Source organism: Canis lupus, chromosome 19 (genome assembly GCF_011100685.1).
Source record: "Canis lupus familiaris isolate Mischka breed German Shepherd chromosome 19, alternate assembly UU_Cfam_GSD_1.0, whole genome shotgun sequence".
NCBI lineage: Eukaryota > Metazoa > Chordata > Mammalia > Carnivora > Canidae > Canis > Canis lupus.
The window spans coordinates 13409834-13425691 of NC_049240.1; the positions used below are offsets into that span (position 1 = coordinate 13409834).

The window sequence follows — 15858 nt, forward strand, 5'->3', positions numbered from 1 at the left end:
TATGGTCCACTGAGCTTGGCCTGAATTCTCAGAAAATCCTACAATGAGGGGTGGCTGGGTTGCTCAGTCAATTAAGCAACTGCCTTTGGCTCAGGTCATGATCTCAGGGTCTTGGGATCAAGCCCCACATTGGACTCCCTGCTCACTGGGGAGTCTGCTTCTCTTTCCTTCTGCCCCTCCACTCTGCTCATGCTCTCTTTCTTTCTCTCAAATAAATAAATAAATAAAAACCTTAAAAAAAAAAAGAAGGAAAATCCTACAACGGATCACTCTAAATGAATTTTGAGAATAATTATGTTCCTGAACAGAGTATAAATATTATCAACCTTGACATTATGAAAGGAAATTACAGTTGAAAGGAGCTAGAAGGTGAAGAAGTGGGGGGGGGGGGTGTGCATGCACGCATGCATGTATTACAAAGGGCAGAAGATCAATATTTTCACTTTATGAAGGGAATGGTCAAGAAATTGTGTCAATAGTTCATTGATTGAGAGAAGCTTTTAGGTACTTTATTTTGAATTACAAAAGTAATCCTTAGAAGAACAAAAATACTAATATAATTACAATACAAAGAGAAGAAAGATGAGGGTGGTGACTGAGCTAAATTCTTACATACTATCACAGGATATCAATATGAACAGTGAATGCAGCAGATGAATCAGGATCCTCCTGATGTTTTTAAACAAAGTTATCTGTGTCATCATGCCACTCTGCCATAGGCCCTTTTGCTCCTCTTGGAAGGTTGCACGTGCCTCCAGTGTTAGGGGAGCCACTAACGTTAATCTGGATTGCTCCTCAGACAAGTGAAAGATACAATGCATTCATAAAAGTCCTGGAGAAAGTTAAGGTTTTTCTATCCTTGGAGGGCATACCCTTGCTTGATCTTTTTGGCAGTTGGAATATCATACAACATACTACGCTTCATTAGTTTGAGGAGATTCTGAAGGCAAAGTCAAAACAGCAGGTACAAGGGCTGCAGAAGTTTTCATTATTCATCACAAATTGCAACCTAATGGGTAAAGACCAGTGCTGGTGATATACTGAAGTCATAAACTTCATTTTCCTCCTTGGTTTCCATTCTAGTCATGATCTTATTATTTTTTAAAGATTTATTTATTTATTCATGAGAGACACAGACTAAGAGAGAGAGAGGCAGAGGCAGAGACACAGGCAGAGGGAGAAAGAGGCTCCCTGCAGGAAGCCTGATGCGGGACTCGATCCCGGATCCCGGGATCAAGACCTGAGCCGAAGGCAGGCACCCAACCGCTGAGCCACCCAGGCGTCCTCCAGTCAGGATCTTAAACTGAGCCCACATTGGCTTAACACTCAGTGCGGAGTCTCCTTAGGAATTTCTCTCCCTCCCTTCTGCCCCATCTCTCTAAAATAAATAAATAAAGCTTAAAAAAATAAAACCATGTTCGTGGATTACATACATGTATTGCTTTTTTAGGTTTTTTCTTATCTAAAAATAGTTGACACATAATATCACCTTAGTTTCAGGTATACAACATAGTGATTCAATTTCTCCATAGGATAGGCTATGCTCATGAAAGTATAGCTACCATCTGTCACCATATAATGCTATTATAATATCATTGACTATATTTCCTATTCTGTGCTTTTATTCCCATGATTTATTTATTCCATAACTGGAGGCCTGTATCCCCCATTCCCTTTCCCCTCTTTTTCCCATCTTCCCATCCCTTTTCTCCCTGGCAACCATCAGTTTGTTCTCTGTATTTATAAGTCTGATTCTGCTTTTGGTTTGTTTGCTTATTCATTTGTTTTGTTTTTTAGATTCTACATATAAGTGACATCATATGGTATTTGTCCTTGTCTGACTTACTTCACTTAGTATAATATCCTCTAGGTCCATCCATGTTGTCATAAATAGCATGATCTCATTATTTTTTATGGCTGAGTAATATTCCATTGTATGTACATCTATTCCATTTTGTATGTATATATATATTATATATATTTGTCATTATATATATATATAAAATATTTATATATATAAAATCTTCCTTATCTATTTGTCTATCAATAGGCACTGAGGTTGCTTTCATATCTTGGCTGTTGCAAATAATGTTACAATACACATAGGTGTGAATATATCGTTTTGGATTAGTATTTTCATTTTCACTGGGTAAACAGCCAGTACTGGAATTATTGGCTCATATACTATTTTTAACTTTTAATTTTTTGAGGAACTTCCATGCTGTTTTCTACAATGTCTATATCAGTTTACATTGCCACCAACACAAGGATTCCTTTTTCTTCCCATCCTCACCAACACTTGTTATGTTTTTGTCTTTTTTACTTTCGGTATTCTGACAGGTATAAGGTGATATTTCATTGTGGTTTTGATTTGCATTTCCCTGATGATTAGTACTGTTGAGCATCTTTTCATGTATCTGTTGGCTATCTAGATGTCTTTGGGAAAATGTTCATTCAGGTCCTCTGCCCGTTTTAAAATCAGATTTGGTTTTTTGGTGTTGAGTTGTATAGTTTTTTTTTTTAAATAATAATAAATTTATTTTTTATTGGTGTTCAATTTGCCGAGTTGTATAGTTTCTTTATATATTTTGGATATTAACTCCTTACAGACATATCATTTGCAAATATCTTCTTCCATTCAGTAAGTTGCCTTTTTTGTGTTGCCAGTGGTTTCCTTTGCTGTGCAAAAGCTTTTAATTTTGATGTAGTCTCAACAGTTTATTTTTGCCTTTATATCCCTTGCCTAGGAAACATATCTTGAAAAATGTTGCTATGGCTGATGTCAGAAAAATTATTGCTATGTTGTCTTCTAGGATTTTTATGGTTCTAGGTCTCACATTTAGGTCTTTAATCCATTTTGAGTTTATTTTTATGAATGGTGTAAGAAAGTGATCGATCCAGTTGCATTCTTTTACATGTAGCTATCCAGATTTCCCAATACCATTTATTAAAGAGAATATTTTTCTCACTGTACATTCTTTTCTCATTTGTCATAGGTTAAGTAGACTACTTACATCTTAAAATATTATTTTAAAAATGATTACATAAGCAGTTTAGAAAAAAGCTGCTATTAATCTGCTACAAGTTCACTAAGAACAACTCGTATCACATTAGACTGGGTAAGATAGAGGAGGTTATAGAAATATATGTTATTTCTTTCCAACTCTCACAATACCCAGAATATAATATGCATTAACAACTATCTTTTAAATAAATGACATCTGGGTTTCAGCCACTAAGTTGTGAATGAAGTCTTTTTGTGTATAATGAAGGAATTTGGGAGGAGGAATATTTGAATGCATATGGCCAAGTCTTTCCAATCCAAGACCCCTGAAGTCAGGCACTGGCTATAATTCTAGATCTCTCCTGGTAATCACCAGTGGCTTCTGAATCACCATTACCAAATCCTGCTAGGAACTATGCTCACCACTGGCTGCAGGGATTTCATCTTTCCTGCACACAGATATGACTCTAGCTTCACAAAAAAGTATCCAAACACCATTAGGGAATTCTCCCCCTGCACTGGTTTAGCAGCTACCCAAACTCCAAAAGGAGGTTTGGAGTGTGTCTTTTCAACTGCATGAAAACATTATTTTGTGTTGAGCTTGCTTTTAAGTACAGTTGCTCACTATTTGTAACTTAGTAATTAATCTAGTTTTGAGTTTGTTTGCGGCCAAAACATCTCCAAGGTAGGTTTCCACAGCTGAAATGGACCACTGAGACAGTTAAATTGAGAAATAAAACACTGCATACAAATTCAGAGCAGAATGAATTAATTTTCAAGGTCTAGTTGGCTCTTGAATGCATAACTTTATTTAAGAAAGTTCCCCAACATCTGGTTCTTTTTTTTTTTCTGTGTAAGGACAAGCATAGGGGGAGGAAAGTATGCCATCTGTCCTGAAAGTAAGTAACTCATTCCTCTTCATGCTAGGTGGAAATTACAATTTTACCAGAAGAAAACTTTATAAATAATCAATAAAATAACCTTACATATACATTTGTTTGATACAGGACAATGTGTTCACTTTTTAGCATGAAATTTTTCTTACTCCCAAATATAACACCTTTGATTTGAATTTAATATGCTAGTATACAAGTAAAAGACAATATAAGACCTGAGTTTCCACAGAGGGAGTCACTTTTTAAATGGATTTTGAGAGATGGACAGGGTTTTACGAGGTAGTAGCTAGAATTCCAAAGACAAGAAATAAAAAGTGTTGGCAAGGATGTGGAGAAAAAAGGAACCCTAGTGCCCTGCTTGTGGGAATGTAAATTGGTGTAGCCGCCATCAAAAATAGTATGAAGTTTCCTCAAAAAATTAAAAATAGAACTATCCCATGGTCCAGTAATTCCACTAATGAGTATTTACCTGAAGAAAAAGAAAAAATTAATTCAAAAAGATATATGCACCCCTATGTTTACTGTGATATTATTTCCAATAGCCAAGATATAAAAGCAGCCCACATATCCATCAATAGACAAATGGATAAGGAAGATATTACTCAGCCATAGGAAAAGGATGAGATCTTGCCATTTGTGACAACATGGATAGACCTAAAGGGTAACAGACAAATAAACTAAAAGCAGAATCAGATTTATAAATACAGAGAACTGATAGTTGCTAGAGGGAAAAGGAGCAGGAGGATGGGCAAAATGGGTGAAGGGGATGGAAGCTACAGGACTTGGTTATGCAATGAATAAGTCACAGGGAAAAAAGGTACAGCACAGGAAATATGTTTCAATGATACTGTAAGCGTTGTATGATGACTTACGTTATCTACATTTGTTGTGAGCATAGCATAAGCATTGTCAAATCACTATGTTGTACACCTGAAACAAAAGTGACAGTGTGTATCAACCATACTTCAATTTAAAAAAAAAAAAAAAAAGATTTCAACCAGGTAGATTCAGGAATGAAAAGTCATTCCAGGAAAAGAATAATGTGGAAGCTTAAAAATAAATAAATAAAAAGTAATTTCTGACAGGTCCAAATATCCCTTCTGAAGCAAAATTAAGTCACCACAAATGACTCTACTCAAATAGCTAATTCCCTCTCCCACAGCCTCCCTTACCATCCTTCCCACTGTGATTCTCTCCCTGCTGCCTCCCTCTGTTCCATGAAACAAACATACCACATCAAACTGGAAAACTGTGACTCTAAGAAAGGAAGCTCAGCTTGACAGGAGCAAAGCTGAATAGCTCTCTAAAGCCTGACTCAAAAGCTCTGTCATTTTAGTCTTAATGCCATTTAATGATAAATGATCCTTTCCCTACAATTTGCCACTGTTGTTAAACAGGGGTCTTAACAGGGCCCTCCCACCTGCACTCTACCTTTGTAATTAGTACCTCTGGTCCCTGTGCATATATTTCATGGGTGACTCACATATAAGCTAAGTGATAGGTAACCAAATTACAAGGCTATAAATACATCAAGTGTTGGCCTGGAAAAAAAAAGCCTGAGTGGTTTATGAAGTCAGCAATATTCTGACAACTGATCCTTACAACAGAGCTTAGTTTTCTTTCCCTTCCACCTCCCCACTTAGGTAATTTGATATTATACATGTCTCCAAGTATAAATCACAAGTGAATTATTGGAAAAAGGTAACTTGGGCCTGAAAGATTTTAATTATAGCAACATTTTTTATTCGTAAGAAGTTTTAGCTGGACTATCTCCAAATAATCTACATCCACCCAGAACATTTGGAAATAGGCAAGAATCCTTGGTATGTAAAGCAAATCTGGCCATGACTCTTCTTGGTATCATCATTTTGTTTTTTCTGTCTAAGTGGGTGTTAGCTACAGGGTGTTAGAAAGAAATCAAAAGAGTAGCATTTCCCAAAGTGTGTATCAAAAGGATCCCAAAGTTGAAAGCAAATATTGTAACAATGAAGAGGATCAACAATGAATGGAAATTTATAATTAACACTTTACCAGTTTCTTCTCTCTAATTTACCTTCATCGCCAACAACAGTTATTTTTATTTAATTAAAAAAATTATTCTTCTTCTATCTAAAATCTTCTGTTAGCCTGAAGACTAAGCATTTAATTTGAAATCTTCCTATATTATTATTTGTCATGATGTAATTCAGATTCCTCATCGAAAGCAAGAACCATGTTTTACCCGTCTTTGTATCCCAATCACCTACCTTGAAATTTGGTAGCCTAATACGAAATTGGAGATTATCAAACTTTTGTATTGAACTATAAATGAAACCTTATTAAATAAGATGCCTGAATCCATGTGTGTGTGTGTGTGTGTGTGTGTGTGTGTGTTGTCTGTATAAAACTTCTGTGAACTTCTTGGTATTTTACAGCTTAAAATCTAACCCCCTTAATGTGATATTTTTTCCCAGTCTGACTTCAGTCTTCCATTCTGGCATCATCTCCTGCTCTTGAACCTCAGCACCATATCTGGGCTCAGCTTCTCCAATGTCAAGGCAAAGATTTGCTCTTCTCCTAGGCATGTTGCCTAGACATTTATGGAATGATGATATCACTTAAAGGAAATTGAGTCTTGAGGCACTCCCATAAAGGTCAGAAACAGAGACCAGAGTGAGTCGTGGAATGCAGGAAACAAAAGCCAGAAAACAAAGACACTGTAAAAGAATGAGAGAAGAAATCTCAGCTTAAATATTTTTTTTCTAAGACTAGAACATGACTGTGAGTACTGTTTACCTATTTATAGGAAAAGAGGGAAAGGGATGGACTTTGCTCTGGGAAGTAAATAATCAGAAAGTTAGTCCCAAGTACATTTTAACATCTAGAACAGAGTTAGTTTTGCAAATATATGCATAGTCCCTTATACAATATCTCAGTATCTCATGAAGTAAGTTATTTTATTAGTAATGATGGGTGAACACAAAGTCAACACCACTGTCCCATCCTCCATGTTCACTATCATCACTATCACAAAGAACTCAATTTCAGTTGATAACATCATCAGAACAAGAACAGTGAAAGATCTGTGTTGCTTTGGTCAACAGTAGCCTTCCCACCTGGAGAAGTTTCTCTGCACACCCAGATCCCTGCACTGCTGGAATCAGACCATCATATAGAATCAGACCACAGAAAGTACTGCTCAACCAGTAGCAGCTAGGGCTGCAGGACTCCCAGCAGACTTACAGACACATGAGATGCTGAGAAACCTCACTTCCTGAGATTAAATGAGATCATCAGAAATCACTACTTGCAGAGAGTTTTACAGGTGATTCTTCAGGCCTTACCATAGCAACCTCATCAAAGAAATGGAAGTCTAAAATGGCCAAATGACTTGCTGGGAACATGTGGCAAATCAGCAGAAAAGAGAGGTTTCCCTCAGCCAATTTAGTGCTTCATCCTCAGAACCATATTCTCTCTGCTTTTATACATGTCCCTGCTCTATAGAGTATGAACTTTCCTTGGAAATATGGACTATGGAAGTTTCCTTCCTAACTGAAGAGTGTTTCCATTTCTCTGTATTGCCCTCTCTTAAATCTTTTCTTGTGTACGTTATAACAAATGTCTTTATCACTAAGTAGAATTGCCTCAATGAGATCAGCTGCCTGAAAGTAATTGTCTCTGTTATAACAATGGCCCTGCTGTAGAAGAACAATTCTTTCCTACAGAGGAAGCAGAATCAAGACCAAAAGAAGAGCTAAATGCAAAACCGAGTCTGGATTTCCTTTGAGGCAAATTGCATTTCTCTCATAGCTACACCCAAGAATTGAGGACCACTCAGACTTTTTTTAATCAGGAGTCTTATCTCCTGATTTCTTAAAAGAGGAAGCTGAGGGCAGACTCTTGGCCTGAACGTGGATACTGCTTGACTGGGTAGGTTTCTTAAAGTCCATATTATGTCTATATCTGTAAAACGAGGGTGACTGATCCTCTCATGGGTTTTTTTTTTTTTAAGGTTTAATTGAGTGACTATGTGATCAATGTTTAGAATGGCAATTATTGGAACTTAGAAACCAATTATTGTTAGACTCTTTCTAGCTAAGGATTCTTTCTAAACTTTTCAAAAAGTAAACCAAAAAAACTAACTGGAAGGGGAAGAAATACCATGGAACTGAAAAAAACAAGCTCTTCATATACAGCCCTGCCATCTCATGTCATGTTAATACATTGTGATGCTTTATGGCAGGCTACAGTAACTTCCCCAGTGTCAAGTTCTTTGCCAACTAAAGCTAAACATTTTTTTTTTTTAGCTTTTTAAAATTATGGTCCTAGGATGCATCCTTTCAGTGATAGTACTGCTGGTCATGCCAGTCTGTACAAAATGATCTTTTATCCAGTATGGTAAGGAATTATCCAATGAGGTTGTACAGTTTCTCTCCTTCACATCACCAAGCCTGTCCACCTCAGGACTTCACAAAACTTGAGTTCAGTTGTATATCCTGATCTTACTTTGGGCTAGGAAAGAAAATGGAGAATCTCTCCATGAGTGACTGTGAACAAATGAAGGTAACTAAAGCTGCCTCCCTTGAGGACTTCTCATTATAGCACAGGAGTCCTGAAAAGGCACACATATGAACAAATAAGGTCTTAGAAGGAGACAGCAAATTCCTGAAGTGACCTCAGGAAGGAAATGTCTGGGTATTTCTAACATTGTGCATTAGGGAGTTGGGGTGGTACTAGTATAAATTTGAGACATGCTAAAGAGTAACTGAAAGAAATAGGAGGAGATGAGGAGGCAAAATGAACAAAATGCCAGATATGCCCACATGCCAACAAGGAAGACGTGAGGAGGTGAGGTGTGAGGAGAAGTCTGTCACAGTGGCCAATAAACCATGAGGGCCAAATGTTTGGCTTGAATAACTCAGAATCTGCTCCCTGCCTACAGCAGGGCTTGGCAGTGAGTCAGCAAATCCAGCAACAGAATTTCTTTTTCAGGAACCACAGACAGTCCATTTACACACACACATACACACACACATACACAAACACACTCTTGCATGTATACACACTATCTTGTAGATATACCTTTCATCAGCAAGGAGAAAAATATGGCATTTCTTTTTTTTCTTTAAAAATGTTATTTATTAATTTGAGAGAGAGAGAGAGCACAAGCTAGGGGGAGGAGCAGAGGGAGAGAGAAGCAGACTTCTCTGCTGAGCAGGGAGCCTGACATGGGGCTCAATCCTAGGACTCTGAGACCATGACCTGAGCTGCAGGCAGACACTAACCTGACTGAGCCACCCAGGCGCCCCTAGCATTTCTTTTTCAAATTTTTTTGAAGATTTTATTTATTTATTCACAAGAGACAGAGACAGAGACACAGGCAGAGGGAGAGGGAGAAGCAGGCTCCATGCAGGGAGCCCGACATGGGACTCAATCCCTGGTCCCCAGGATCACGCCCTGAGCTGAAGGTGGCTCTAAACCACTGAGCCACCCGGGCTGCCCTTCTTTTTCAATTTTTAAAACCATCCATATCTTTGAAAATTATCAGGAATCATTTATCAAGAAATCAGAAGATCTATGTAAGCATCATTTTAAATATTCTTATTAAGAACATGCTACATGTCTTATAGTAATTTCTTCTATCCACCCCCTTTATAAGAACCAAAACAAAAACACAAGGATACAGCTAAAATGTTAACAGTGACTATATCTGAGTTGTGATATTACAAAGTAATTTTCCTTTTCATTTTCTTTGTTTTTTGTATTTTCTAATTTGTCAATAAATATGTATTTTCCTAATTTTTAAATATGTGTTATTTTTCTGATTTTGAATATATCTAATATGTTAAAGATAACAACAGAGTGAGCAAAAGTCAGACATTTCCACTGAGCAGCCTTGCTGTTTTATGATGTTCCTTCAAATGACACCTCATTGAACCAGCAAATAGCAACTACAATATCCTCTAGAAAGGGCAAGACCATCAGGGAAAGACAAAGGGAATTCAACAGACAAGGAAACTACAGAGATAATTTCACAGTCTTACAGGGACACTGAAGCCTATGTAGTGACTATTAAATATACACCTTAACATACTGAGGAGGCTTGATGGGACAGCAGTATCTACCAGGCTCATGGGTAGCAGAAACCCCCAAACTACCATCAATCCCAGGTAGGCCCTGTGCAACTTTGTTGGGCTTCTCCCTTTTCCAACTGTACTCACAGTTTTCAAATTGGGCATGAGTTTAAGTACTAATTAATTGGGTGTGGATAGAGAAATCCCTGTAATTGAAGCTGGTGCTGATAATGTCATTAAAAAAAATTTATTTAAATTCAATTTGCCAACATCTAGTATAACACCCAGTGCTCATCTCATCATGTCCCCTCTGATAATGTCATTTTCAAAGCAAAGACCATTTGGTTCTAGGTATTAGGCAGACTACAAAACAACTGTGCATTTCAAAATCTTTTCTGCTGCCCCGTTAATGAAAAAATTTCCTTAAAGGACCCATTGGAGAGGCTCAATTTGGTTTCAAGTACATTTTCCTCACCTTGGTATGGTGCTCCTGATAGATAAAACCACAAAATTGGAAACCCTGGCCCTTCCTTTAAAAAATGCAGTTGTTGCCAAACAAACTTTCCCAGGATTGGCTCTGACTATTTGCATTCAGTGCAGAATCATCAGTCCTACAAGCTACAAGTATTTTATATAAACCAGAGATCACACCAGTTCAGTTGTCATGTTATAGGGTCTTTAGTGTGCCAGAGGTGATCAGCAACCTCCTGTTGTCCATTCATTCCAACAGACATGTCCCCAACACAAGGCAGCTGAGAGTAAGTAGAAAAAGCAGAAAAAAGAAGGGCGGGCACCAAAGGAATGAATGGAAGTTAAAATGAGAAGCTACAGTCCAATGAACAGTATTTGAATGAAAAAGACACATTTGGGCTCATATCAGGTATATCTCAGGAGTCAGGTACCACAAACAGATAGGAGAACAGTTGGGCATAGGTAGAGATTTATCTGTGATCAACCCCCAACCTACATCTCATTTCAAGTAGCTGGATCTCAATCTGAATCACCTACCTGGTATTCAAGTTCATCTAAGCCCTTAATTATTTCCACAGGATTTATAGCTATATTCCTGAATTCCAGCCCTGAATTAGAGGCTCTGCCTCCAGCTGGCAGCCCCATTATGCTGCATGCCAGCTTTTGTCCTGCATCTCAGGTTTTCTCCCATACTATGGCTCTATACATGGCAACAGGGTGAGCAAGAGGCATCTATACCTGGGCTTGAGTCCCAAATATCACCTGTTTGAACTCGGCCAAGTTACTTTTGTAACTTCAGTTTTTGTTTACTTTTGTAAACTTCAGTTCTCTCATCCATAAAGTGGGACCAATAAGAGCTTCTTCATCCTAGAATTGTTGTGTGGAATTTGAGATGCAAAATACAGTACCTCTCACATGGTAAGTGTTCAATAAATTTGATAATGATGATGGTGATAATGATGAAGAAAGATAAGGTGATAATGATGAAAAAGGATAAAATGATGGAGAATCGTTCTTCTTAACCTTGGGTACACACTGGGGACTCAACTATACTACAGTGGTTCTCAACTGAGGGTTATTTTTTGCCTCCAAAGGACTTTGGACAAACGTCTATAGACTTGTTGGTTGCTTTAATGGCGGCGGGGTGGGAGGGGGAGAGCGAGTGGTAATGGGAAGGCATCAGGGTGTGCTACTGACATCTAGTGGGCAGAAGCCAGGGATGCTGCTAACCATCCTATAATGCACAGCACAGCCACTCCCTCCCACAACAAAGACCTATCTGGTCCAAAATGTCAATAGTGCCAAAACTGAGAAACTCTGCTTGCCAGAAATCCATGCTTACCAGCATCTCCCAACTTCCTTTAGCCCCTGCTGTCAATGTGCCCTTAGCTGGTAGCTGTGGCTGGTAGCTAAGATCTGACCCTTCCCAGGACTGGCCCATCCCACTGTCTCCTGAGCTCCTGAGCCCCTACCCTGTGGGATTCTTTGTAAAATGGCCACCAGGCTTCATTGGCCTGACCCGAGTCCATAACAGCAGGCATGGGGAGAATGACCAGGCCTTCCCTCTAACCAGCAACAGGAGAGAAACTGCTTCCTGCAGGGCCATGGCAGAGAGCCACGTGAAAACAAGCACAGCAACCACTCAAGCGTTCCACCCAAACTGGCTCCACACCAGGGCCAGACCATGAGTCACCACCACATGCTGCTGCCTCTCGCAGTGACCTTTCTTTATCCCTTCACTAGCTGTAAATCTTCAGGAGCAAAACAGCACAGAACAGACTGGGAAGGCCTTGGCAGAATATTGTACCTGGCAAATGCCCAAATCAAAATTCAGAGTTAAGTACCCAGGCCCTGAACAAATGCCAATCACAGCAACACCAAGGCTCCCCTGAGCCATCCCTGTGAACCAGAGAAATGGACAAATGGAGCCCCCTCTCTTGACATAATTTAAATCGTGCGGCAGCAGTGGAGCATCCTCTCCAGGAGAAGGAACAGATGTGTTTAGCAATACCCAGATGGCTGGGGACAAATTGAAGGACCTGTGTAATGTTTGCCTATAACTCACGCTTGCACCAAACCATACTGCACCCCTAAAGAAATCCTCCTTGTGTCCCTCATTCCTCTTGTGTCAAATGGAATTAATATTGTCTTCCATGAAGTGTTGTGAGAAACAATTAGCATAGGTTATTAAATAGTGCTTTGGCTCATAATAAAGCAAAACTGGCTTTTTTGTTTCTGCTTTTTCAGAGGCAAACCATCATGCTGGGAAAAAGGCCAGTGGATGGGGCAGCTGCCTTCTACAAGGGAATTTACTCTGCCCAGTCTCACTGAAGTTGTCTTTCCTAAAGTGTAGTCTTCTAGCCACCATCAAAAGCACAGAGAAAGCCCCCAAGCTAGCAGATTGCCAGGCCACATTGACAGCCTACCAAAATGGAATTTTGGGGATTAGCCTTTGGAAAGTACACTTTAAATAAGCCCCCTCCTTGAGTTTTACATCCACTAAAATTTGAGAATCTTATAACAATGAATAAACCCCAGGAGAGTACAACCAATGTCACTATTTCCAACAGTTAAGAAGAAAGACTGGGTCCTTCATCATCTTCTCTTGGCCTATGTTGCACATCTTACGCAAATAGAATTCCTGGACAAGACAGGACACATGCAAAATGACTCATCTGAACTAAACTGTCCACTCTCACACTTACGTTTGTAATACAACAGCAACACAATGCATTTGCCCTTCTTGGTTTTGTAACTTCTCCCAACACTCTTGAAGTTTAAAAGGACTGAGTGATTCCCCTTTGCTGTTGGATGCCTAATGCTCTGAGCAAATTCCCATCCCCATCACTTGTTACCAGGGAACTAATCATAAACAGAACTGACCCACAGTCAGCCAATCCCTCCTCCTAACCCCCTCTACAATCATTTTGAGTATTTGGTATGTGTTCCAAATATTCACATTCATTATCCTTATAATGATCTTGTGAGACATAATCTCTATTTTGTAGATGAGGGAACTAAACCACCAAAAGGCTACACAAGTAACAGAATTGGTACTTGAGGGGATCCCTGTGTGGCTCAGCGGTTTAACGCCTGCCTTCACGCCCAGGGCATGATCCTGAAGTCCCGGGATCGAGTCCCATGTCGGGCCCCCTGCATGAAGCCTGCTTCTCCCTCTGCCTCTCTCTCTCTGTCTCTCATGAATAAATAAAATCTTTAAAAAAAAAAAAAGAATTGGTACTTGACTATATTCTCTGACTCTAAACTCCATGCTGTTACCAGCTCAAATCAAACAAACCCAATGCTCTAAGCTCCTCTTATTGTAGGAAATTATGGGAAAGTAGCAACCAATTGAGTATAGTTGTCTAGAGTTTAAAATTCTCTCACCATACTATTAGCAAGCATGTACACACAAACCAACTAGAGTATAATTATTTGATGACTACTAGACCATTCAGTCTCATCAATTACGTTATACAAATTACAAACTTCTCAGCTAATAACAACAGCTAATAAATGTTAAGCATTTGTCACTGCAAAGAAATGTTCTAAGTGCTTTAAGTTATTCTAACTCATTGATTCCTCCCAACATCCTTCAGAATTGGTACTACCATTGTTCTCTCTTTACAGCTGAGAAAACTACAGAAAAGAAATGTTTAGTAAGATGTCTAAGGTCAAGCAGCTGGTATATACCCAGATAATTATCTGGAAATACACCCAGATAATAAGGCTCCAGAACCAATACCTTTGCTAACCCACCTTACTGTGTATTCCAGTATTAACACAGTAAGAGCTATAACAACAAAGACAAGGGCCAGGGATGGGGGGAGGGAGCTTGCTTTCCCTAAAGATCTTTCTAGTGCCCTAGAGAATTTTATGGCTTTGAACCATGGTTTTTAAAATGCTATAGAAAACAAAGGCCCATAAAGTGCTGAGCAACATAGAAGATGAAAGCTCTAAAATGATGTGGAATTCTGTCATAAATAAAGTCCTAGAAAGATTCCAGGTCTTCAGTATGCTCTCAACTAAGGCAGGGAGGAGCTTCGTTATGATTATTACAATCTAATTTAAAGCTGAAGCCAGGCTAGAGGGAAAAAAATGGAAAATAAACTCTCTCCTAAAGCTGTCAGCCTGGCTGTGGCCTCCAACTGTTTTAGTCACTAAAACCTTGTATTTAATGGTCACTTTTATAACAAACACTAGGAAAGAAATACAAAGCTCTAAATCAGAGTTTATTTCTAAAGAATGGAAAGAAAGGTGTTGGAGTGCTAAGAAAAGCCAGAGCAATGGTGCCTCCTTGGTGGTAATTCTGATGCAAGCACCAAACAAGATCTCTAGTTTCAAGCTGTAATCCAACAACCTTGCTACCCCTGCTTGAAGGGAATCCCCACTGCATTACAGAGTCCTCATCTCTAATACCCCCCAATGACAGCAACTTCTGTCCACTCAGCCCAGACCTAAGCTTCTATATTCATGTTTCAGAATGATCATCTTTCTCCATCAGAATATATATTTTACATAGTGTTATTGCCATAGGAAGTAAATACTGGGTGGCCCAAGTGAAAGTCTCCCATAAGACTCATTAACAAAGTACCAGAGCATTCATCCACTAAGCCTCAAGGATGTGGCTTATCTCTGACTATGTATGACATCTTTTAAATTCTTCAGCTCAGAAATACATTCCAGAGATGCTAGAGATACTACTATGGACTGTCGCTAATTACAGGACCTAAAAAGCCAAATGGTAAGACCACATTTGGCCAGACTTGTTTTCTAATATTTATGAGATAGTGTGATCAAACTAAAATCTGGTAAATATAACCCCAGCAAATGAGCAAATGTCTCTTGATCCTTAAATTCTAGCTTCAGTGTTCTCTCCTCCCTAACACTACCAAATTGAGTTAGTCTCTCCTTCTACATTCCCGTGACATTCGGTTTATATCTCAATTATGGCACTGAACATTATCTATGCTATAGTTCCTGGAGGGCAGGGGCCAGTGTCTTTTCATCTTAATGTCTTCACCACTTAGCAGAATTGGCAAGTAGGCACTCAATAAATATTCACTGAAGAAAAGAATGTGATCTAAAATAAGGAGGAAAACCCATCAGTTTGATTCAGAATGATCATATTAATTAATTAACCTTGTGGTACTGGGTCAATATTTCTGTGGCTCAATTTTCTGACTTGGCCTAGCTCTCATTCTGATTCTCTTCAACTTTGGTCCTTAATTCAGAGACTGGATCAGCTAACCTAAAGTATCAGATACATAACAGATACATAAGCATATAGGCTTACAATAAGTTGACATACTATTTACTTGGAGCAAGAAAATAACTAGTGTATGGATGCCTCCATTTTCCATTAGCAAATTAGGTGTAATAAATCTGAGCTTTTCTCCACCCAGAGGAAGAACAATCTTGGGTGGCCATTTCC

General features: G+C 38.8%; 1 protein-coding gene across 4 annotated transcripts in view; it reads right to left on the bottom strand.

Moving 5' to 3' along the window:
- LOC102151797 (importin subunit alpha-8-like) overlaps positions 1 to 15858 on the bottom strand; it is a 256796-nt gene that overhangs the window by 140956 nt on the left and 99982 nt on the right. The window contains exon 5 of one of the 4 annotated variants that reach the window (XR_005373924.1): positions 5560 to 6596. The exons of the other annotated variants lie outside the window; for them this stretch is intronic. The gene's annotated coding sequence lies outside the window, so the exon portion shown is untranslated. Of the gene's footprint in view, positions 1 to 5559; positions 6597 to 15858 lie in introns of those variants that run through there. 4 annotated transcript variants of the gene reach the window in all.